Source organism: Oryctolagus cuniculus, chromosome 4, assembly GCF_051225735.1.
Source record: "Oryctolagus cuniculus isolate XC-2025 breed Fujian yellow rabbit chromosome 4, ASM5122573v1, whole genome shotgun sequence".
Classification (NCBI taxonomy): domain Eukaryota; kingdom Metazoa; phylum Chordata; class Mammalia; order Lagomorpha; family Leporidae; genus Oryctolagus; species Oryctolagus cuniculus.
Window position 1 is genome coordinate 162,356,496 of NC_142870.1, and position 23,143 is coordinate 162,379,638.

General features: G+C 41.5%; 1 long non-coding RNA gene across 4 annotated transcripts in view; it reads left to right on the forward strand.

Moving 5' to 3' along the window:
• Positions 1-4,802: 4,802 nt before the first annotated feature.
• The window catches only part of LOC149127199 (uncharacterized), a 44,840-nt gene continuing 26,499 nt past the window's right edge, over positions 4,803-23,143 (forward strand). Inside the window, exons 1-3 of one of the 4 annotated variants that reach the window (XR_016232860.1) lie at positions 4,803-6,004; positions 6,335-6,427; positions 22,089-22,186. This is a non-coding gene — a long non-coding RNA (uncharacterized LOC149127199). Of the gene's footprint in view, positions 6,005-6,306; positions 6,428-22,088; positions 22,187-23,143 lie in introns of all 4 variants that reach the window. The other 3 variants (XR_016232859.1, XR_016232858.1, XR_016232861.1) reach the window with 3 other exon arrangements.

Consider the following 23,143-nt stretch of genomic DNA (forward strand, 5'->3'; position numbering starts at 1 on the left):
CTTTGAGTTCAGAAATTTTGTCCTCCATCTGGTCTGTTCTTCTATTAAAGCTCTCAATCATATTTTTATTGCACTAATTAAATATTGCATCTGCATAATTTATATTTGGTTATTTTTTTGACAGGCAGAGTGGATAGTGAGAGAGAGAGAGAGAGAGAGAGAGAGAGAGAGAGAAAGGTCTTCCTTTTTGCTGTTGGTTCACCCTCCAATGGCCACCACGGCTGGCGCGCTGCAGCCGGCGCATCGCGCTGATCTGAAGCCAGGAGCCAGGTGCTTCTCCTGGTCTCCCATGCGGGTGCAGGGCCCAAGGACTTGGGCCATCCTCCACTGCACTCCCGGGCCATAGCAGAGAGCTGGCCTGGAAGAGGAGTGACCGGGACTAGAACCCAGTGTGCCGGCACAGCAGGTGGAGGATTAGCCTATTGAGCCACGGCACAGGCCTTATATTTGGTTATTCTTAATGAGTTCTATCTTCTTAGTAATATTTTCATTCATGTTACTTTTTGATCTCCTCATTTCTTTAATTTGTCTATCTGTATTTTCTTCATCTCATTGAGTTTCCTTACATTTATTATTTTGAATTCTATACCTGTAATTTCATAGGTTTCATTCTAATCAGGATCTAATTCTGGAGGAATATTGCATTTGTCTGTTTTGTGGTGATGTCATGCTACGTTGTTTCTTCATGTCTCCTGTGTTCCTATGTTGAAGTTGAAGTCAGCCATCTGGTGTATTTATCCCTTCCTATTTATGGAGTAGGCTTTATTGTAAAAGAGTTTATGGTTTAGCTGGAATGCAGTAGAGTAAGGATCATTTCTTTAACAAATGGTGCTGTCAACTGGATCTATATATGAAGAATGAAATTAGATCCATACCTTTTATATACAAAAATCAGCTCAAAATGAATGAAAGACCTAAATTTAAGACCTGAGACTATGAAGTTCTTGGAAGGAGATGTAGGGGAAATATTTCAAAATATTAGTGTAGTAGATGACTTCTTGGACGTGACCAACAAAATAACAGACAGCAAAAGCAAAACTAAACAAATGGGAGTATATCATACTCACAAACTTTTGCACAGCAATGGAAGTGATCAGTAGCGTGAAAAGACATAAAACAGAATAGGAAAAAATTGCAAACCACCTATATGACAAAGGATTAATATACCTAATATATCAGCAACTCAAAAGTTCAACAACAACAACAACAAAAAAAAAACCAACCAATCCAAATGAGAAATGGGCAAAGGACTTCGATAGATAGTTCTTGAAAGAAGAAACACAAATGACCAACAAATATATGAAAAACTGCTCAACATCACTAGCCATCAGGGAAATGCAAATCAAAACCACAGTCAGATATCAACTCACCCCTGTCAGAATGGCTAAAATCCAAACACAGAGAGTAACAAATGTGGATGAGGATGTGCGCAAAGGGGAACACTTATACACTGTTAGTGGGAAAGTGAATTAGTGCAGCTACTGTGGAAAACAGTGTAGAGATTTCTTAAAAAAAAAAAAAAAAACTAAAACTAAAAATAGACTTGCCATTTGATCTAGCAATGCCACTACTGGGTATATACCCAAAAGATTTGAAAGCAATGTATCAAAGAGATGCCTTCACAACCATGTTCATAGCAGTACTGTTTGCAATATCCAGAATCAACAAAGGTGTCTGTCATCAGATGAATAGATAAAGAAAATGAGCTATATATACACAGTGGAATATTATACAACTATAAAAATGAAATTCTAACATTTACAGCAAAATGGGCACAACTAGAGAACATCGTGTTGAGTGAAATAGGATAGACCCCGAAAGACAAATACGGCATCTTCTCCCTTATATGTGGGAGCTAAAATTAAAAAAGATAGAAAAAAGATAGAAATATCTGTATATCAGTATTGTTGCCAATATAGTTTTGTAAAAGTTTGTTTTATACCTTTGTGAATCCAATGGTTAAGAACGGTATACCACTACAGATTTAATGATCTGTGATTACTTTAAAATTTACTGTATCTGGTGAAATGTTCATTTTTCCATTCAATTACTGTTTATAGCCCTTGTCCATATTTCCATTAAACTAGGGTATTTTTGCTTTTTACTAGTTAAATTCCTTAATCAGTAAAGTATTAAACTTTTTACTATAATGTAAATTTAAAATTTGTTATTTCAATAACAAAAAAAGAGAAAAAGAAGGAAGGGGGATAAGAAGGAAAGTGGGAGAGGGAGTATTGTATCTACAAGTCACAGTGATTCTGTTAAAAGCTAATTAAAAATTAAAATATCTTAAAAATACATACTTCTGAAAGATTTAGCCATAGCCGTTATGTAAGAAAAAAATACAAATTGGAAAGAAAGAAGTCAAATTATCCCTATTTGCAGGTGACATGATTCTACATACAGGGGAATCAAAAGACTATTGAAACTCAAAATGTTAGATAGGAAGTCAGTTATGAGCTTATGTGTGTGTGACATAAAGGCCTAAAGAGAAGACATCTATGTCCAGCATATGCATCTGCATCTCAAAGTCATCCTGACAATGTTTCAGGGGCAGCCTGGTATTCGCATTCTGCCCTGCCCCCTTCTACATGATAACCCGCCAGGTGGAGGTCCCCACCCCTTCTGCCTGACAAATCTTCCACAATCTCCCAGATGCAGCCCAGTATCTGCATTTCAAATACCCTGCTCCGGATCCCCATTCTCTAGGGGGCCCTGCTCACCCTTCCTCTGAACCCTTCAAGGGAAGACTCAGATAGGAGCTTCTTAATATTTACAGCCATAAAATCCTGTGTTTCAGGAGGAGATGTGTGAAGACAGAGACCCATCTCCTTAAAAACCCCCGGCCTCAACCGGACGGCGCGCTCAGCCCTCTGCCTCTCTGCTGAGCTGCCTGCCTGGTCTGTCCAGGTGTACTCTCTCCACTCAACTGCTCTTTGTATGATTTCAGACATTTTACATGTATTGACATTTTAAAAAAATAATTTATTTGAAAAGCAGAGAAACAGAGAGAGAGGGAGAGATCTTACATCTTCTGGTTCACTCTCCAAATGGCTACAACAACCAAGTCTGGGCCAAGCTGAAGCCAGGAAACCAGAACTCCATCTTGGTTTCCCACATCAGTGGCAGACACCTAAGTACTCAGGCTATCTTGTACACCCTTCCCAGTAACATTAGTAGGAAGATGGATGAAAAACAGAGTTGCTAGGTCTTAAACTGGCACTTAAATTGGATGCCAATTTTACAAACAATGTCTTAACCTGCTGCATTACAATGCTGGCCCCCATTGAGATGTTTTTATTTTATCCTATGGTCTGTTCCTGGAAAATGTTCCATGTGTAGCTAAAAAGACCATGTACTGGGGGCCAGCACCATGGTGTAGCAGATAGAGCTGCTGCCTGCAGGGCCAGCATCCCATATGGGCACCAGTTTAAGTCCCAGCTGCTCCACTGCTGACCAGCTCCCTGCTACTGCACCTGGGGAAGCAATGAAAAATGGCCCAAGTGCTGGTGCCCCTGCACCCATGTGGGAGACCTGGAAGAAACTTTTGGCTTCAGATCAGCTCAACTCTGGCTGCTGCGGCCATTTCGGGAATGAACCAGTAGATGGAATATTTTTCTCTCTCTCTCTCTCTCTCTGCCTCTACTTTTCTGTAACTCTGACTTTCAAATAAATAAATAAATATTTAAAAAGAAGACTATGTACTGTGCACTTGTTGGATGGAATGTCCTGCATAAATAAATTTGACTTGGTTTATAGTATTGTTCAAATCTTCTAAATATTTACTGGTTTTTAGTTCAGTGGTTCCATGAATTACTGACTCTTGAGTATTAAGGTCTCCAATTATCACTATTGAGTTGCCTATTTCTTTGTTCCTGTTCTTTTGCTGCCTTGTTTATTGTTCAGATAGCATATTTAGTGTACCATTTTTATTTCTTAAACTTTATTTTGAGATATTCTCTCAAGTGCTTTTTCTGAATTATAAAATGCATATAATTTATTATAATTTCTTATAGAATAACACCAATAATTTTAGCAAAATACAGAAAATTTGCTAAAATATAACTCTTCCATTCCTTTGTGTTATTACTTTTCTATATATCACATCTCTATGTATTATCAATCTAATATTATAACGTTATAATTATTGCTTTGTACTACCTTGTGCTTTTTCTGGAGTCTTATGGCTAGGAAGTTTCAGTTTTTATTTTGGTACAAAAAAAATCTGTTTGCTATAAAGAGTCTCAGACTCACATTGTTGTACAGCAGACTTACAGAATAGGAACACCTGCTTCCAACTCCAAGGATATCATCTATGCTTCATAAAAAAGTTATTGCTATTTGGGGGCCGGCACTGTGGTGCTGCGGGTTAAAGCCCTGGCCTGAAGCGCCAGCATCCCATATGGGCACTGGTTCTAGTCCCAGCTGCTCCTCTTCCAATCCAGCTCTCTGCTATGGCCTGGGAAAGCATAAGAAGATGACCCAAGTCCTTGGGCCCCTGCACCCACATGGGAGACTTGGAAGAAGCTCCTGGCTCCTGGCTTCAGATTAGCACAGCTCCAGCCATTGCGGCCTCTCTCTCTGTCTGTACCTCTCTCTGTAACTCTGTCTTTCAAATAAATAAAATAACTCTTTTTTTAAAAAAAAAGTCATTACTATTTGAATTCAAATACACACAGTGTGAAAGGAGGGAGTAATTGTCTCCCTCTCTCAATTTGCCCACAATTTTATTAGGTCGTCATTTAGACAGCTGGTGGTTAGGATGTCACACAGTTATTCTAGAATCAGGTAAGGGTGGTAAAATGAGCCATCTGAATCCAGCTAGATCATAAAAATTCTTGAGTGACCTTGTATTTCCTCTTTGTTTTTGGCGAAGTCAGGATTCACTTTGTATTTCCTATGGGCTAGCAGTAGGCTGTGAGTTGTAACACAGATTCCTTTTGGTTATAGTTGCAAAAGAAGCCTTCAAATTCTTGAGGGTTTGATACCTCTTGGAAAGATACAAATCACCAGACAAAAATGATCTGGATTTGCTTAGATGGATACAGTTACACTTGGTGTCCAGCTGCCACGTTCATGTTAAAACAACCAGGTCTGTGCTGAACAAGGTCCAGTCAGCTTGTTGGGTTACCAACCACAGGCCTGTAAGTGAAATACTTGAATTATTCACTGTAGATTCATAGCCTTGGCTCCATCAGTTGTGGTTATCTCCTTTGATGTGATGCCCATCAGTTCTTACCAGCAATAGCAGCCAACTGCTTGGTAAAACTTTGTCGTGAAGTTTGGCTGAGTGATCTCCAGCTACCTGACAAATTCATTGTGTTTCTGATCAGCCCAGCCTCAAAACCATTGATCCCAAAGATGCAGCTGGTTCTCAAAGGTACAAGGTGTTAGGAAACTGGCGCAGTTAGCCACATGGCCCAGCTACCTGAGCCAGACTTCACCCCCATCCTAATGGGATTGGCTGCTCCTGCTTCCCTGCCCGCCCTCAGGCAAAGTTTTAAAAGGGCCTGTTCCTGAACACCTGCTCTCTTGCCCCTTCCCTCCTGCTCTCTCTCGAGCCTCCTCCTCTGGGCTCTTGGCTCTTGGCCCTTCTCTCTCGGTTCCTCTCTCTAGCCTCCTCCTCTGGTCTCTTGGCTCTGCTCTCCTCTCTCCTCTTCTCTGCTCTATCTTCTCTCCTTGCTAGCTCCTCTCCTCTCTGTATCTCTCTTATACTCTCTCTCCTTTTTTCCTTCGCCGCCCCTTCACTCCAGTCTGTAGGTTGTTCTCCAATAAACCCTTTCCCTTACTCCGGTGTCCGGTGTGCTTTGCGACGGCTAACATTAAGATATAACACAAGGTGGTTGGTTTGCCCCAGAAACACCAAACTGCTCCAGACCATGGAGCACTGGCTGTAGTTTTCCTGGTACTGCCTTAGCTACAAGGTCCTTCAGGAAACATTCAGGCTGGGGACTTGACCAACTGGCAAACCAGCGAAGAATACACTAGTCTCCTTGGAAGTGAGGTAAGACACTGGGGGGAAGGAAGATTTAGTAATATCACCTGGTTCTGAGGGCTAGGTAGTGATATCGAAGAGGAAGGTGATTACAGCTGTATCCACCCCTTTCCTCTCAGAGGGTCCCCGGAGGTCGTCACATGAGTCCTCAAAAGCTAGCTACCGCCACCACCTTATGCCTTTTAAAGGGGTTTAAGGAGAAATGTGAAAACACATGATTTTGGAGTGTTTTATATTAACCTACATATTTACTGCTTCCAGTACTCTTCAATTCTTCTTGCGGATTTGAATTACTCTCTTGTGCCTTTCAGAATGAAGAACTTTCTTTTTATCTTGTAGAGGTCCTTTTCCTCTCTTACCAGGAGCTCCAAACAGATGAGTAATTCCATCAAGAACCTCTCACCACGCAAAGAGACCAAGCCTGGAAGACAGGTTAGCTCTTAACCAGGAAAGCAAGACCTCTCCCTGTATTTAGGGAGAGCTTGGTTATAAAGAGATGGGAGGAAACCTATTAAGCACAAAGCGGGGAGTTAATGAGCAACATATGCCCAAGGGTTAGGAAGGTTTAATTCAATATGAACCTTATCACATGAAAAATGTGGTTTTTCTTGCTTGCATAACTTGCTCCAAGGAAACAAAGAATTCTCTGATGAATATTCTGCCACATTAGTTAAATATGAACAGATAGCCCATGGTATCCCAGCCTGATTTGTATACTTCAGCTCAGAATCTCACACTTACAACTACATTTCCAAAGAATGTTGCCACAGTATTTGATTCAGACACCCAAGGCTTTAAACTGCATATTTGAAAAAGCATACCTTGAAACTGTCCCTGTGAAAGTTTGAACTGAATTGAATATGAAGTAGGAAAAGACAACAAATTCAACAAAGAAAATGAAAAACAAAGCTTAACAGTACTGCTGTGACATTCTGCAATGTTTACAACAAAGGAAGAATAAATAGATTAGGGGATAGGTGTCTTTTTAAAAAAGATGTATTTAATTCTTTCATAGAGTTACAGACAGAGAGACAGAGAGAGGTAGAGACAGAAAGAGAGGTCTTCCATCTATGGGTTCACTACCCAAATGGGTGCAACAGCTGTAGCTGGGCTAATCTGAAGCTTGGAGCCAGGAGCTTCCTCTGAGCCTCCCACATGGGTACAAGGGCCCAAGCACTTGTGCCATCCTCCACTGCTTTCCCAGGCCATAAGCAGAGAGCTGGATTGGAAGAGGACCAACTGGGACATGCTACAGGCAGTAGCTAACCCATAGATGTCTTAATGAGACATGAAATTGGTTTTCCTATAAGGTTTCACCCCTTTTATTCATTTTTTTAGAGGTTTCCTTATTTATTATATGAAAGGCAGAGTTATAGGAGAGAGAGTCTGAGTCTGAGAGAGGAAGAGATCTCCCATTTGCTGGCTCACCCCTCAAATTCATTCATTCATTCATTCATCCTCAGTCTTCCATGTGAGTGACAGGGACCCAGGTACCTGGGCTATCTCCCTGTGCTTTCATGGGCACATTGGCAGGGAGCTGCGTCAGAAATCAAGTAGCCAGGACTTGTGTCACAGGGGTCAGCTTAGCCTCCTATGCTACAATGCAGTTCCCAAGGTTTATAACCTTAAAGAGAAGCATTCAATCCCAGATTAAGTTGAGACTCCTTTAATAGGCAGCATTATCCATTAATGCCTTGCTCGGTAGTCATGTTCTTTGAGTACTGACAGTATTATTAGTCATTTTGAATATCATCATTACTGTTTCTGAGGAATACAAAGGGTTTGTTTTTAGGTTTCAGGAATTTTATTTAAAATTTTTGTTTCTATATTTTTCTTGGTGACTTCTACTTCTTTGAAATTTAAATTTTTTATTTCCTGAGAAATGTCATGAAGTACCTTATTTTTGTTAAGTTTTCCTTGATGTTGGAAAGCTGCAAAGATGTGTGATGCTGGAATGAATTTCTTCTTAATCATTTTAGACATTTCTATAATAACATGCATATGCTCTTTCTCAGCTCTTTTGATTCATTGTACATTAGAACTATTCTTTTAAGGTTAGTAGATGTTAATCTCATTTTGTGGTAGAATAAAAGAGCTACAGAGGAGTGTGACAGCTATCTTAAGACGGCAGGAAAATATGTGCGGGATAGGGAGGGTGAGCTTTACGAAGATTTTTCATGGATTCTGCCTTTGTGTAAGTCAACAGATAGGCCAACAATGTTAGGTCATGTGTTGACAATTTTACTACTTGTAAAAGAGGCTTCAGGAACCACAGGATTGGATGTTTTTAGGGAAGAATGAACTTGCTTTTTCCAGGGATTCTCTATTGTATTTTATACTAAGAGCTTCCCAGAGTCAATACCGTGTCCAGAGAATCAGTAAGTATGTAAACTAATTCTTCTTTCCTCATTTCAACTATACATTCAACCTTATAGACATTATTATAGAAGTTAATTATCTTTAGAACAGCTAATTATATTAGTGTGCTACTTGAAAAAGGATACTGAGAAACCTGACCCAATGTCCCCCTTGCAAATTTTCATCATTAGAAAAAAGACACATTTAGCAAGGGAGATAAAGTTGGAGCCATATGATATATTACATCACAGGACACAATTGTTATTAATACATAATCTGTTGACCTTCTGCTAACTAAAATATCTAATATAGTATTGACTAACTTCCAATCTGGGAACTGGCAGATTGTTGATCACTTGTCTAGAAATGAAGCCAAATAGTCTGTCAACATGTATTGAATGTCTATTAGTTATGTCAAGCTGGATGCTGATTCTACACCATAGGACAGAGAGGAAGAGAATACCCTAACCAGCTCTATGCCCATGTACCAGCTCAAAGAAAATGTAGAAAATGGACTTTCACCCATGCTATCCCTATAAGATTGTGCGTTAATTCTCTTGAGGGAGAAATGTTAAGGTAGCTAGGTAGATATTAACCTATGTATGTAAGATAGGCTGAGGAAAACGGGAACTTTAATAGAAAGTGGGCCTTTTTTTGAAGAAAATGGGAATTTTTGTGTGGTTGAATGATGGAAAAAAAAATGTAGAAGGAAGCCATGGGAGCTGACTAACATTTGCGTATCAGAAGTCTTGCCTTTGTTCAAGAGCCTTGATAGGTGGATGGGAGCTTTTTCTTGGGGGCACTTAGGGGAATCTACTCCACCCTGCACCAAGGGGCTATTAGATCCACTATGAAGTTCTGGCAGGAAATTCAGGAATCCCATGCACAAGAAACCCTCCACCCACCATATCCCAGACAGGCAATTAAAGGAGACATGCAAGGCCTGTATCCATATCCATGAAAGTGCCAGTCTGAATGCAGACTGGGCTCTGAGTTCTTTACTGAGATGTTTACCTGGCTTGTCAGGTGTATTCTCTTTGTTAAACTTGGCTAGCATGATGACTGCTAAAAAAAATAAACTTAAATTAAAATTAAAAGAGAAAATCCAAAAAGGCAAGATCTGTTTTCTCACGGAGATTTCAGAATTACAAGACAGATAAGTAATAATATAATTACAAAAATATCCCAACACTGTAGACATATAAAGTTGAATAAGGGCATAAAAACAAGACAAGTGGTCTTAGGATGAGGAAAGTCTTCATCAATACTAATGAGGAGTTTGCTGTGGACGCAAGCAGAAGGAGGAGCAGGTGCACAGGCCCCACCGTAGAAGGGAGCATGACTTTTTTGAGGTACCCACAATGGCAAAGCATTGTGGGTACAAGATGAAGAAATATACCATGTGAGACTAGAAGGCAGTCGAGGCCAGACCAGAAAGTGTACTAAGATACAAAGGGAGTGGATCTTTAGAAAAACTCTACCTTATAATGTAGGAAAATAGTTTCAAATTACCAGTTTAGTAGATAAATGCTTACATCAAGAGTTTTTCAAGAACTGAGACTTCTCTCTTAAACCAATAATAAGTGAATGATTTTTGTGCTATTATCTAACTAAGGAGATATCATTACTGTCCACAACAGGAAAGAAGAGCAATTTCCCTTTTAGTGTGATGCTATATTATCAATTTTTGGATGTAAAGCTAATTATTTGTCAAATTAAAGCCTCTTATTATCCATGCTATTATTACTACTTATAAATAATTGATCATCTTGAGTTTTCAGGGCTCTGGTATAACACTAGATAATACAATTTCAGATTCAAAAGACCTATAATAAAGATATTTGGTCATTCTAAATATTAGCTTTAGAAATATAAATGTAAACAGAGCAAAGAATGTCTTTTGTTCTTTCCCGTTGTGTCTATTAAGTAGCATTAATATTAGAAATATTTGAACATTTATATTCTAGTAGAAATAGCTTGATGATGTCTTTGTCTCTGAGAAAAGAAAAATTATGTAAATGAATCACTTGTTTGTACATGAAAAAAAAGCTAAGACAACTTCTATGAGTGTCCTTGTGCCTATTGTCTAGATAAGATAGCTAAGTTAAAGAATATAACTTAGTTACATATATATAATGATTCAGTTGAAACAGCAAAGACAGTTACATGTGACTCATAATATTGTATAATTTCATTACAATTTGCCATTATAGTCTTTAATAAGTTTGTTTTATTTTTATTTTTATTTATTTATTTATTTTTTGACATGCAGAGTGGACAGTGAGAGAGAGACAGAGAGAAAGGTCTTCCTTTGCCATTGGTTCACCCTCCAATGGCCGCCATGGCTGGCGCGCTGCGGCCAGTGCACTGCACTGATCCGATGGCAGGAGCCAGGTGCTTCTCCTGGGCTCCCATGGAGTGCAGGACCCAAGTACTTGGGCCATCCTCCACTGCACTCCCAGGCCATAGCAGAGAGCTGGCCTGGAAGAGGGGCAACCAGGACAGAATCCGGCGCCCCGACCGGGACTAGAACCTGGTGGGCCGGCGCCGCTAGGCAGAGGATTAGCCTAGTGAGCTGCGGCGCTGGCCAAGTTTGTTTTATTTTTAATGTTAAGGCAAAAATTGTCCTTTGTCTGTCTCCTTGGGAAACTTCCGTAGAAACTGCCTTCCACTCTGCTCCTGCCCTCAATTGCAAATATGGAAGAATGACTTCATGATTGGGAGCAAGCGAGTTGTGGAATCTCACACCTTCATTGCTGTTGAATGAAGCTCATGTGGCCTGACTAGGAGGATGAACTGGGTATTGCATGAACATCCCTCATTGGCACTCTGTGACTGGACAATTTCCCTTGCGGTGGACTAAATCCTGCTGGATTTGGTTTTGACACGTTAAAGACTTTTCTGCTTTTCCGGGGGTAGTTCTGTCATGTTTCCCTTTTATGTGTCACATATCTTCTCCAGGGGACATTTAGGGCACTAGTTGATGGTGATGGGTGGCAAAAAGGCCCATGGTACACGTAAGTGAGCTCATTTGAAGTGAAGTTTCACTCTTGCATTCACCCTTCTCCCTACCTTGCCCTTTCCATCCCAAACAAATTTTCTTTGTATTAAGTAACAGAGGAAACTCATTTTCATTTTTCACATTTTATGTACAGTTTCTGTGCATGTATTGCATGCCACAAAATTTTCTTTACTCTTTTCATAATAAAATAATATGGAGTATACATCATACTCCATTGACTATGAGATTTTACAAGTATTCTCATTCAGTGCTTTCAATGAGTCCCTAAAGCTCATTAAATAACCCTATTTAACAGACTAAAAAGAGAGGCCGGTGTCATGTCTCACTTGGTTAATCCTCTGCCTGCGGCACCAGCATCCAAAATGGGCACCAGGTTCTAGTTCCGATTGCTCCTCTTCCAGTACAGCTCTCTGCTGTGGCCTGGGAAGGCAGTGGAGGATGGCCCAAGTGCTTGGGCCCTGCACCCACATGGGAGACCAGGAGAAGCACCTGGCTCCTGGCTTCGGATTGGTGCAGTGCCGGCTGTGGCAGCCATTTGGGGGGTGAACCAGCGGAAGGAAGACTTTTCTCTCTGTCTCCCTCTCTCACTGTCTAACTCTGTCAAAAAAAAAAAAAAAAAACAGATTAAAAAGAAAAATCTGAGGCAAAATTAAGTTTATTTCCATATAGTAGGAAATGAGAGAACCTAGGAAGACCAGTGCAGAGCTCAAGCTGTTAATCACTTGGTAATACTGCCATATTGAGTGAGTTCCCTCCACTATATGCTGGATAGACTTATATTAGAAAAAAATAGACTTTAAGTCTGAAACTATCACAAATAAGGTCATTATTTAATGATAAACAGATCAATTCAACAGGAAGACACGGTTACTAGTATATATTCAGTCAACAGCACATAATTTACATGTAGAAGGTTAATATTCACAGCCCTGAAGGTAGAGATAGATAGAGGTACAATAGTAATGGGAGAATTCAATACTCCTTTAAATAATGGATAAAGCACCTAGGCAGAAAATTTCAAAAAAAATGTGAGTTGAGCAACACTATAGATCAAACATACCTAAAAAAAACCAGAACTTTACGTCCAGCAGCAGAAGAATGTACATTCTTCTCAAGCACACAGGAACATTATCCAGTGTAGAATGCATGTCTTAACAATTTAACAAAACAAGTCTTAACAAATTTAAGGAGATTGAAATCATACCAGTTATCTTCTCTGACCACATGGAAGGAAACAGAAATGAGTCAAAATAAGAAATGCAAAAATTCACCAATAAATAGAAACTAAACTACAAATTCTTTTTTAAGATGTTTTATTTGTTTGAAAGGCAGAATTACAGAGAATGAGTAGATGAGACAGAGAGAGAAATCGTCCAGCCATTTGCTCACTTCCAAATGACTACAACAGCTGGAGTGGAGCCAGACTGAAGCCAGGAGTTGGGAGCTTCTTCCAGTCTCCCATGTGGGTACAGGGGCCCAAGAGTTTGGGGCATCTCCTGCTGCCTTCCCAGGGACATTAGCCAGGAGTAAACAGCCAGGACTTGAATTAGTGCCCATATGGAATGCCAGCTTCACAGGTGGTGGCTTTACCCACTAAGCCACGAAGCTGGCCCAGAATGGTCCCCTCCCTTTCTCCAGGAGGTCTGGGGTGGAAACTGTGAAGAGAGATTCTTGGTTTCTTGGGTGCTGAGTAGGAGCAGGGACTCACTAGCAGCAGAGGGCTTCCGGCTTCTATATACCTCTGCTTCTCTTACCAGCTATCTTGATACTAAAGCCAAAGACATCACAGGAAGCAAAAGCTATAGGCCAATAACCCTGATAAACAGATGCATGTTACAAAAACAAGATTGTCTTCTTATTTAACGCTAATATCCCATTTTATATCTATGCCACATTTTATTTACCCATTCTTCTGTTGATTGACTCTAGATTCTTTCTACATCTTGGCTGTTGTGAATAATAGTACAGTGAATATGGGAGGGCAGATATCTCTTCAGGATCCTGACTTTAGTTCCTCTCAATATATACTCAGAGCTCCTGTGTTGTGGGAATGGTGGGTTAAGCTCCTGCTAACAATGCTGGCATCTTGTTTTAGATCAATGGTTTGAGTCCTGGCTGCTCTGCTTCCAATTCAGCTTTCTGGTAGTGTGTCTGGGAAGGCAGCAGAAGGTGGCTCAAGTACTTGGACCCCTGATACCCATATGGAAGAGCAGGTTGGAGTTCCTGGCTCCTGACATTAATCTGGCTATTGTGGAGTGAATAAGAGAAAGGAAGATGTTTGCAATTTCCATCTCCTTCTCTGTTACTCTGCCTTTCAAATACATAAATTAATTAATTATACTGAGAAGTGGGGTTGCTGGATCATATAATTTTTAACTTTTTAGGAACTACTCTGATGTTCTCCATGCAGGTTGTACAAATTTACATTCCCACTAACAGTGTACAAGGGAACCCTTTATCCACACTGGTGATGATACTTTGTATCTCTTGTTTTTTTTAACCATGCTAACGGGTAGGAGGTGACATCTGTTTGTTGTTATATTTTTTAAAGTATTTATTTATTTAAAAAGCAAAGCTAGAGAGAGTGGGAGGGAGAGGAATGGAGGGAGCTGGGCCTGTCCGAAGCCAGTTTCCAGAATCTTCTTCAGTGTCTGTCATGTGGATGTAGGAACCCAAGTACTTGGGCCATCCCCTGCTGTTTTGGTAGGTAACATTAGCAGGGAGTGGAGCAGCCAAGACAGGAACTGGAGCCCATATGGGATGCTTACATTGCAGGTGGTGGATTTACCTGCTATACCACAACCCCCTCTTTGTGGTTTTGAATTGCATTTCCTTGTTACTGATATTGAGCATTTTTTCGTATACTTCTTGGTCATTTGCATATGTTATGAGAAATGTCTCTTTGGGATTCATCTCTTCTATCATGTAAGGATAGAGGGAGAAGGTGGGTCCTCACCAGACACAAAATCTGTCAGTGCCTTGATCCTGGAATTCTCAGCTTCCAGAACTGTGAGGCACAAATTTGTGTTATTTATATAACACCCAGTATTTTCCATTTTGTTATAGCAGCTTTACTGGCATACAGACAACTGAGTTAAAGTGGGCTAGCGGCTAGACCAGTTGTCATTGCTATGTGCTGGCCTATTTGCTCTGAATAGTCCTCCTGTTACCTCCCTAAAACATTCATCTTTCAAATACCATTATGATCCCCACGGTTAGTTTCCAAGGATTCTCGATGTCTGAGACTGCAGTCCGTTTGCTCAAACCAGATTGCCAGCACCCGTTGATGGGACAAAGTGCAGATAAGCCATTGAAGAGTCTGGTTATCTGCCTTCCTTACTTCACACACACACACACACACACACACACACACAAACGGTGGCAGAGACAGCACATGTTTACATGGCTGTTCATGGCGTGTGTCCCAGAGGGCACTGCCAGCTGATACTCGTGCCTGCACGAATGCAGTCTAGGCTCTGGAGCACCAGCAGTGAAGTTCTCTGCTGATCTGATTGTTGTTTGGGACCCACACTGCTTTGTGGAGAAAGGGCTTGAAGATATCTAGGGCGATAGTCCTTATTAGTTCTCTCTGGTTTCCTTCAAAGTAACTGAGTCTGGCTTCCTGCCTCCAGCCAAAAGAATCATCAGTGAATCTAAGCTTGTTTCATGGATGACAGCCAGAGACCATCTCACTCCTCTGAGAGCTATACTGATTTGTGTCATAGCACCCAGCTTTCCTGCCACGCCACAGAGCATTTAGAGAGCCAAGTGACAGGACACGGACTCCTGGACGTTGTCTTGCTTTGTTTAACGAAATAAGTGAAAACCTAGTCCAGATTACTCCATGTTGGGCTGGGTCAGATTTTGTATTTCATCACAATTTTATGTGTTCCAGAGAATGAGTGGATATAAATGCATCACCAACAATGAGGCATATTGTCACAAACAAGACAGCAAGAGAGAGAAAGAAAAAAAGTAAGAAATGTAGGAAAGAAAGAAGAAAGAAAGAATAAAAAGGAAACCATGATAATAAACAATAGAAATAAATGAACACAGTATGCTATTATAAAAAAGTTTTAAGCCTACACTAACAACTTTATTATCAATGTTTTTTAAGCCCTAGAAGTCAAATCTGAACACCCAAACCTATACTACAGTTGGCATTTAGCATTAAAAGTGGAATTTGTTCTTTTACTGCACTCTAGAAAACAAATGTCATTATGCATACTTTCATAACATATACCTACATATTGAGAATTTATAATGAGTTAGAGGTTTAGTTCTCTGTCAGAGAGCAAACAGGTTTTCCATTCTGGATACACGCTTCCAAATATTAACTTTGCTGTAAGCCCATCATTAGACAGTATTCTGAGCAAATGGATGCCTGTGTTGGCTGTTGTTTAGTGGGTGATCCGCACATCACCTTCTCTGATAGGGTACAGAAAGAGATGTGGAGAAAACTAGATGCAGTTACAAAAAGAAGGGACCAGATAGTAGCCAACCGTTAGCAGAGAACAGACTCAGAAAACAGCAGAGACTGCTGTTCTTGAAGGATCATCTAGGATCATTGCTTATAGCATTACTGCTTCCAGAAAGGGAAAAAAGGAATGCTTCTACATAGTGAGTTTACTTTTCAGTCTGCGTATGTGTACCTTCTCGTTTAGCATTGTCATTTGACCACAAGAGCTAGCTTTTAACATCCTATTTAATAAGACAAAAAATAAGCTCTCTGACATTATGTAACTTCCCAAGAGTTGTACAGTTAAGAAGGAAGAGAGGCAGAATTTAAGGCAGGGCTATGTGACTTCCACTGTGCTCTTGTGGCAGAGAATATTTTCCGGAGATGGCCACAATGTTATCTCCCATCCTACAAGCTCTCTTAAAAAATGTGACTTTGCTACTCCCCCATAAAGAAGTCATGTTTAAGTCCTCTCCCTCTGAATTTGGGATCACCTGTGACTCACCTGGAATCTAGAATATGGCAGTAGTGGTACTTTCTGGCTTCTGAGACTAGATAAGAAAGGGCCCCAAAGGCCATGTAGTTTTCTTCCAGTTCTCTTGGGATGTGAGTTCTGGTGAAAAGCTTTGCCAGGGTAGAAGTCCAACCACCATGAAACCTCCATGTTTGAAAGGAAATATTAGTAGCTCCTGTGAGCAGTTGTATCTGAACGGAGCCTCCCGGCCTCTCCTGCCAAAACCCAAGTTGTATGGGTTAAGCAGTATTCCCACCTACCGAATACTACTGAACCACCACCACCACCTCAAGGGACAGGGTATCTTGACTGAGACTGCCCTCCTCTCTGACCCAGAGAATCATGAGACATTAGAGAGTTGTAGTAGGTTGTTATGTGACAGGAGTCACTGGAATATCTTGTGACTCTATGTTTGCTTTTACTCCCAACACAAGAAAAATGGAGAAACAAAGAAAGATCTATTCTCAGTGAGTGAGAGAACTTTGACAACATTATTAGAAACAGATTGAAACTGATTAAAAGAGAGTTTCAGGAGGCTAATTGGAGAAGGACTTGGGTTGAGGATGAGCTAATGGAAAAATTTGGACTAAAGAGTACCTATAAAGGTTACATCATTCAAGGAGCTCTGAATCTTGTCTCTATTCCCTTCTAGTCTCCTAGTTTTCATTTTGCGCAATTCCTAAAACCAGCTAGTTTTACCCTTTACCTTGAACTCTGTTCACTCACTCATATGGGTAGAAAGAGTCAAAAGTGCTTACCTTAGTAAATCAGTTTGTTTAGTCCAGTGTGAATCAAGAGTGAGGGGCAAACATTTGGCCTGTGGTTAAGATGCTCATTGGTATACCTGCATCCTATATTGGTGTGCCTGGGTTCAGATAGCAGCTCCATCCCCAATTTCAGCTTCCTGCTCATGCACACCCTGGGAGGCAGCAAAAGATGGCTCAAGTACTTGGGTCCCTGACACCCAAGGGGGAGATCTGGATTGGGTTTGGACTCCTAGATTTGGTATGGCTGTTGGATGCTTTTGGGGAAATGAGCTAGAAAATAAAAATCTCTCTTTTCCCCTACCCCACCTTCTTACTTTCTTTGCCTTTCAAATAAATAAAATTAAAAAATAAAGGTTAAGAGTGAATGGTTGGACTGGCGCCGCAGCTCACTAGGCTAATCCTCTGCCTGCAGCGCTGGCATCCCGGTTTCTAGTTCCAGTTGTGGTACTGGATTCTGTCCTGGTTGCTCCTCTTCCAGTCCAGCTCTCTGCTATGGCCCGGGAGGGCAGTGGAGAATAGCCCAAGTGCTTGGGCCCTGCACCCCATGGGAGACCAGGAGAAGCACATGGCTCCTGGCTTCAGATCAGCGCAGTGTGCTGGCCGCAATGCGCTGGCCATAGAGGCCACTTGGGGGGTGAACCAAAATGGAAAAAGGAAGATCTTTCTCTCTGTCTCTCTCTCTCACTGTCTAATTCTGCCTGTCAAAAAAAAAAAATAGTATAAAGAGTGAATGGTTGGGAGTCAGAAGACTTTGGGGTAGTTAAATTTCTAACTTCTAACTAGAAATCTCACTGTCTGCTGATTTTGTGTGTCCCATGAATATGCAGTATTTAGTATGGCCAAGATAAGTTAAAGAGAGTTTTGTGGAACACACAAAACAGTGTATATTTTTCTGAAAGATGTTCTTCTAATACAGGCAACTGAAGTTGATACTGTATAAATTTTTGTGAATTCTTCAGTAAAGTTCACTGTGGTCACTATTTCCAAATATAATTTAAGATTTATCTGAGATCCCAGTTATTTTTAACATTTGCCAAAAAAGGCATTAAAAGGTGTCTGCACATTAAGATGGTAGAGAAAGTGTGACAGTTATAAGTAACTCAGGGTTATATTTCTCTTCTAGGTTCATGGAGAAGTACATTATCCAAAGCACTTGAAAATTCCTTGTTTGCAAATATTATGGCATTGTAAGGGTGAAGAGTTTCACCAAGGAAATCATTCTTATAGACTCATGATTTTTCAAAATTTATTTCAGAGGCAGAGAGAGTACACATGTATGTCCTTGAGCATTCTATCTATTGGTTCACCCCCACCCCCTACCAAATAATTGCAAAAGTCAGGGCTGGGCCAAGGCTGGAGCTAGGATCCTGGAACTCAATTCAGGTCTCCCTTGTGGGATTGGAGGGACTCAAGTACTTGAGCCATAACCACTGCCTTCCAGGGTACACATTAGCAGAAGCTGGAGTCAGGAGCCAGAGTTGGGGATTGAATCCTGACATTTCAATGTAGGATGTGACTTAACCACTAGGCTATGTTGGCAGGAGTGCCTTCCTCTTTCACCCAACCAAGAAGTGCCTTTATAACCCACCGTATTTGGTAAATGACACTTGTGGGAAAAGCAGTGACTATCTCAGTGCTTTTTAGTACTTTGTGACTAAGCTCAGTTGTAATATCATTAGGCAAAGCATTGGTGGTAAAGAAATTATGGATTAATTTCTGGTGGGAACTCTTGGAGTTTGTGTTCAAGATTATCACCAAGTTTTTTTTTTTTTTTTTTTTTTTTGACAGGCAGAGTTTGACAGTGAGAGAGACAGAGAGAAAGGTCTTCCTTTTCCGATGGTTTACCCCCCAAATGGTCGCTATGGCTGGCGTGATGCGCCGATCTGAAGCCAGGAGCCAGGCGCTTCCTCCTGGTCTCCCACACTGATGCAGGGCCCAAGCACTTGGGCCATCCTCCACTGCCTTCCCAGGCCACAGCAGAGAGCTGGACTGGAAGAGGAGCAACCAGGACAGAATCTGGCACCTCGACCGGGACTAGAACCCGGGGTGCCGGCACCACAGGCAGAGGATTAGCCTAGTGAGCTGCAGCGCTGGCCACCACCAAGCATCTTAAAGGACCCTGTCAGGGGATGTTGCCCAAGAAAACCTGTCTGAACCTTTGTCTTGCTATCCACCTCACTCCCTCTGCAGTCCTCGTCATCTGTGATTTTGGATTAGCTTTTAGTCTCTGATTTACTGTGGATTTTTTTTTTTGACAGGCAGAGTTTGACAGTGAGAGAGACAGAGAGAAATGTCTTCCTTCCGTTGGTTCACCCCCCAAATGGCCACCACAGCCAGCACACTGTGCTGATCCAAAGCCAGGAGCCAGGTGATTCCTCCTGGTCTCCAATGCTGGTGCAGGGCCCAAGCACTTGGGCCATCCTCCACTGCCCTTCTGGGCTACAGCAAAGAGCTGGACTGGAAGAGGGGCAACCGGGACAGAATCCAGCACCCCAACTGGAACTAGAACCCGAAGTGCCGGCACCATAGGCAGAGGATTAGCCTAGTGAGGCGTGGTGCCAGCCTACTGCGTTTTTTTTTTTTTTAATTTATTTATTTGAAAGAAAGAATTACAGAGAGGCAGAGGAGAGGCAGAGAGGTGGAGAGAGAGGCCTTCCATCCACTGGTTCACTCCCCAAATGGCCACAATGGCCGGAGCTGAGCTGATCCAAAGCTAGGAGCCAGGTCTTTAAGGTTTCCCAGGGGCCAAAGGATTTAGGGCATCTTCTACTGCTTTCTCAGGCCACAGCAGAGAGCTGGATCAGAAGTGAAGCAGGTGCCCATATGGATGCTGCCACTGCAGGCGGTGGCTTTACCTGCTATGCCACAGTGCCAGCCCCTGATTTACTGTTTTAAACAAGATTTGGACTTGGCATCTTTTAAAAGTGGACTCAGAGGTGACCTTGGCCTATTTTCTACTCTTCTTTTAGCATATTCCATTTCTGAGACTCCAGCGGAGCATGGTCTTTGGATTAGCCCACTTTGGTTCGACAGCCTTAGTTAGCTTTCATTAATTTTATGATCTTGGGAAAATGATTCAGTCTCTTTGGGCACCATTTTGTGTCACTTGAAACGTGGTTTCCATAAATTGTCATTGTCGTCATCATCATCATCATCATCTCTGTACTCAGTGTTAAAGCCAGCGATTTGAGATTAGGTTTTAGCTGAGAAGTGTGCGTTCAGCTTGTGTTCAAGTTCCTTACGGTGCTTGTGGACTTTCTTTAATCGACCAGTGTGGGGAGCAACTGGGAGCAACTGGGACTAGACTAAGTTACTGGAATTAAGACTTATTCTATGCATCTGCTCTCCCACAATATGGCACTGGGAGGGGAGGAAACAGCTTCTACGCAGCTGCCTCCAGTTCAACCAATAAGCAGCAGGACCTGCTCCTGATTGGAGGAGAGCAGCGTACTCGGCGTGTGGGTAGCAGAGTTGGGATTGGTGGAAAAGGACTATAAAGGAGGAGAGAGACAACATGCACCAGGAACATCTAAGAGGAACACCTGTGCAGCCCCCGAGAGAGCCGGCCGGCGGTGTGCCACTCCCCCTCGGAAGTGGGGAAAGTGGCAGGGGGAACTGCCCTTCCACGGAGGTGGAAGGGTCAGTAGCCAACCCGGGAAGAACCAGCAGCAAACCCGGGAAGGGCCGAGCAGACGAAAGAACAGCGCAGGGTCCTGTGTCGTTCCTCCGCGAAGAAGGGGAGCGACATAATGGTGCCGTGACTCGGATATGAAGCCTAGGCAGGGCTTAGTGTCGTTCCTCCACGAAGAGGGGGAGCGACAGACCAGTGACATCATGTCCCTTAGGGAATTTTGAAGATAGCAAAGTGGACTCCAGTCAGGCTAGGGATTATTTGCATGTGGCAGTTACTTGTCACTAGTGGCCTAGGATTCCTGGAAACGAAATCCATCAAGAAAAGACCTAGAATTAAGATTAATTATCTATCTATTGGGCAAATAAATGGCCTCATGAGTCATGTGATTAGGGACCACTTGCACTACTCTCTCAGTTCAGTGAGTTAATTTCAGTGAAAACCGGGCCAGAGAAATTTTAAGAGGGGGAGACTGGGAGACCATCTGTGGCTAGGACCTGATGTTATCTAGCATCTGTATTCAGGACATTGTGTAGGTGCTTGGTTTCAGTTTCCCCCCAGAGAGAATAGGAGAGATGATGAAGGATCTTAGAGCAATGCTTGGGGGCAACAGTGACTTTCTGTTCAAGTGTCTCATTTAATAAGAAAACTGTGGGGATGGACGCTGTGGCTCAGCGGGTTAACGCCCTGACCTGAAGTGCCGGGATCCAAATGGGCACCAGTTCTAGTCCTGGCTGCTCTTCTGATCCAGCTCTCTGCTGTGGCCTGGGAAAGCAGTAGAAGATGGCCCAAGCCCTTGGGCCCCTGCACCCGTTTGGGAGACCCAGAAGAAGCTCCTGGCTCCTGGCTTTGGATGGGCGCAGCTCTGTCCTTTGCAACCAGTTGGAGAATGAACCAGCAGATGGAAGATCTCTCTCTCTCTCTCTGCCTTCTCCTCTGTGTAACTCTGACTTTCAAATAAATAAATAAATCTTTTTTTTTTTTAAAAAAAAAGAAAACTGTGAAGTAAGAGACAGACATCAAATCCTTCAGGATAGCCACAATGATCCATTGTAGGACATGATTCTGATCAGGTGCCAGGATGAAGGTCACAGTCAATTGATTCCCAATTATTCTTCAGAATACATTTACATTGCCTTAACGTCTCCACCTGTGTTTACCTTGAGCTCTGGAGGATTCCTCTCTAGAAAAGATATACCACTGGGCAGAAAGATGATCTTTGCTGCTACAAAATATAGCCTTGCCAGAAACAGAATTTGCTGCACCACTTAATTAAAGAGTATAGAAAGTCAACAAAATATTAACCTTGAGCCTTCCCCTCCTTCTCTACTTTGTTACATAGGGATGCCTTCAGAGGAGAAGTAACAGCAGAGAAGGGCAATCTGCATCTTCCCTTTCCTCCCCTGGTTGAGAAAAGACATTGTTCAGCAAATTAAACAGGTAAACAAGATTTTAAGGAGAATGTTTAAACTGCTTAATAGAACAAATTGTTTTTTAACACCCTTAAGCAGCTGTTAGAGTCATTGATTTACATATAAATAATGAATATGCTAATTGCAAATCTTTCTCTCCTAGTCATTAAAATAGGTTTCCTTTGGGGCTTTCAGAAGATAGCTTGTTGTGATTCTGGTTGTGGTTACTCCATATACCTGGGTGCATTCATTTAAAGATCTTTACAACTTACATGTTTTTGCTAATTGGGGTAGGTCTTCCTCACTCTTGTCACTGGGTTTATGAGATTCTACTGCATGGAACCACGTACAGATTTTATACATTTTATAAAAGGTGCATTTCATTGACCTGCCAAATAACTTAACTAGTTTATCAAATTTTTTCCCACTTTCCCATTTTAGCTTACTCTGTTTTAACTTAGATGTATCCTGTGGTAGTGAATACCAGGCATGCAGAGAATTACAGTATTATTGCTTTGAGTCATAATTCCAATTATTGCTGATATTCCTATGCTCTCAGAGAGTAATTTATTTTAGGTGTAACCAATTTCCTTTAGATCCTGAGCCTGTGGGACTTATTAATCTGCATGACTAATTTTATATTAATATTAATGGAAATACTGATTATTCTGAATTCCTCATCACTTAGGAAGGTTAATCTGAGTACAACTACTTCTTTGAAACATTCAAGTATATTTATTTTGTATGGGAGATAGTTTATACACTTAAGTGTACCAATTAAAAGTCAATCCAGCAAACTTGGGAATAGAGGGACACAGAAATGAATAGTCACCTAACGTAGGATGGTTATCTCAGGCACTGAGTTAGACTGTAAATTAAAAATGGCTAAAGAAATAAAAAGATCATCTTGTTAGGAATTTGGCATCAGTATCGGGTCTTTGTCTCACTGCAATGAAGAATTGTGACACAGACAACAAAGGGGGCT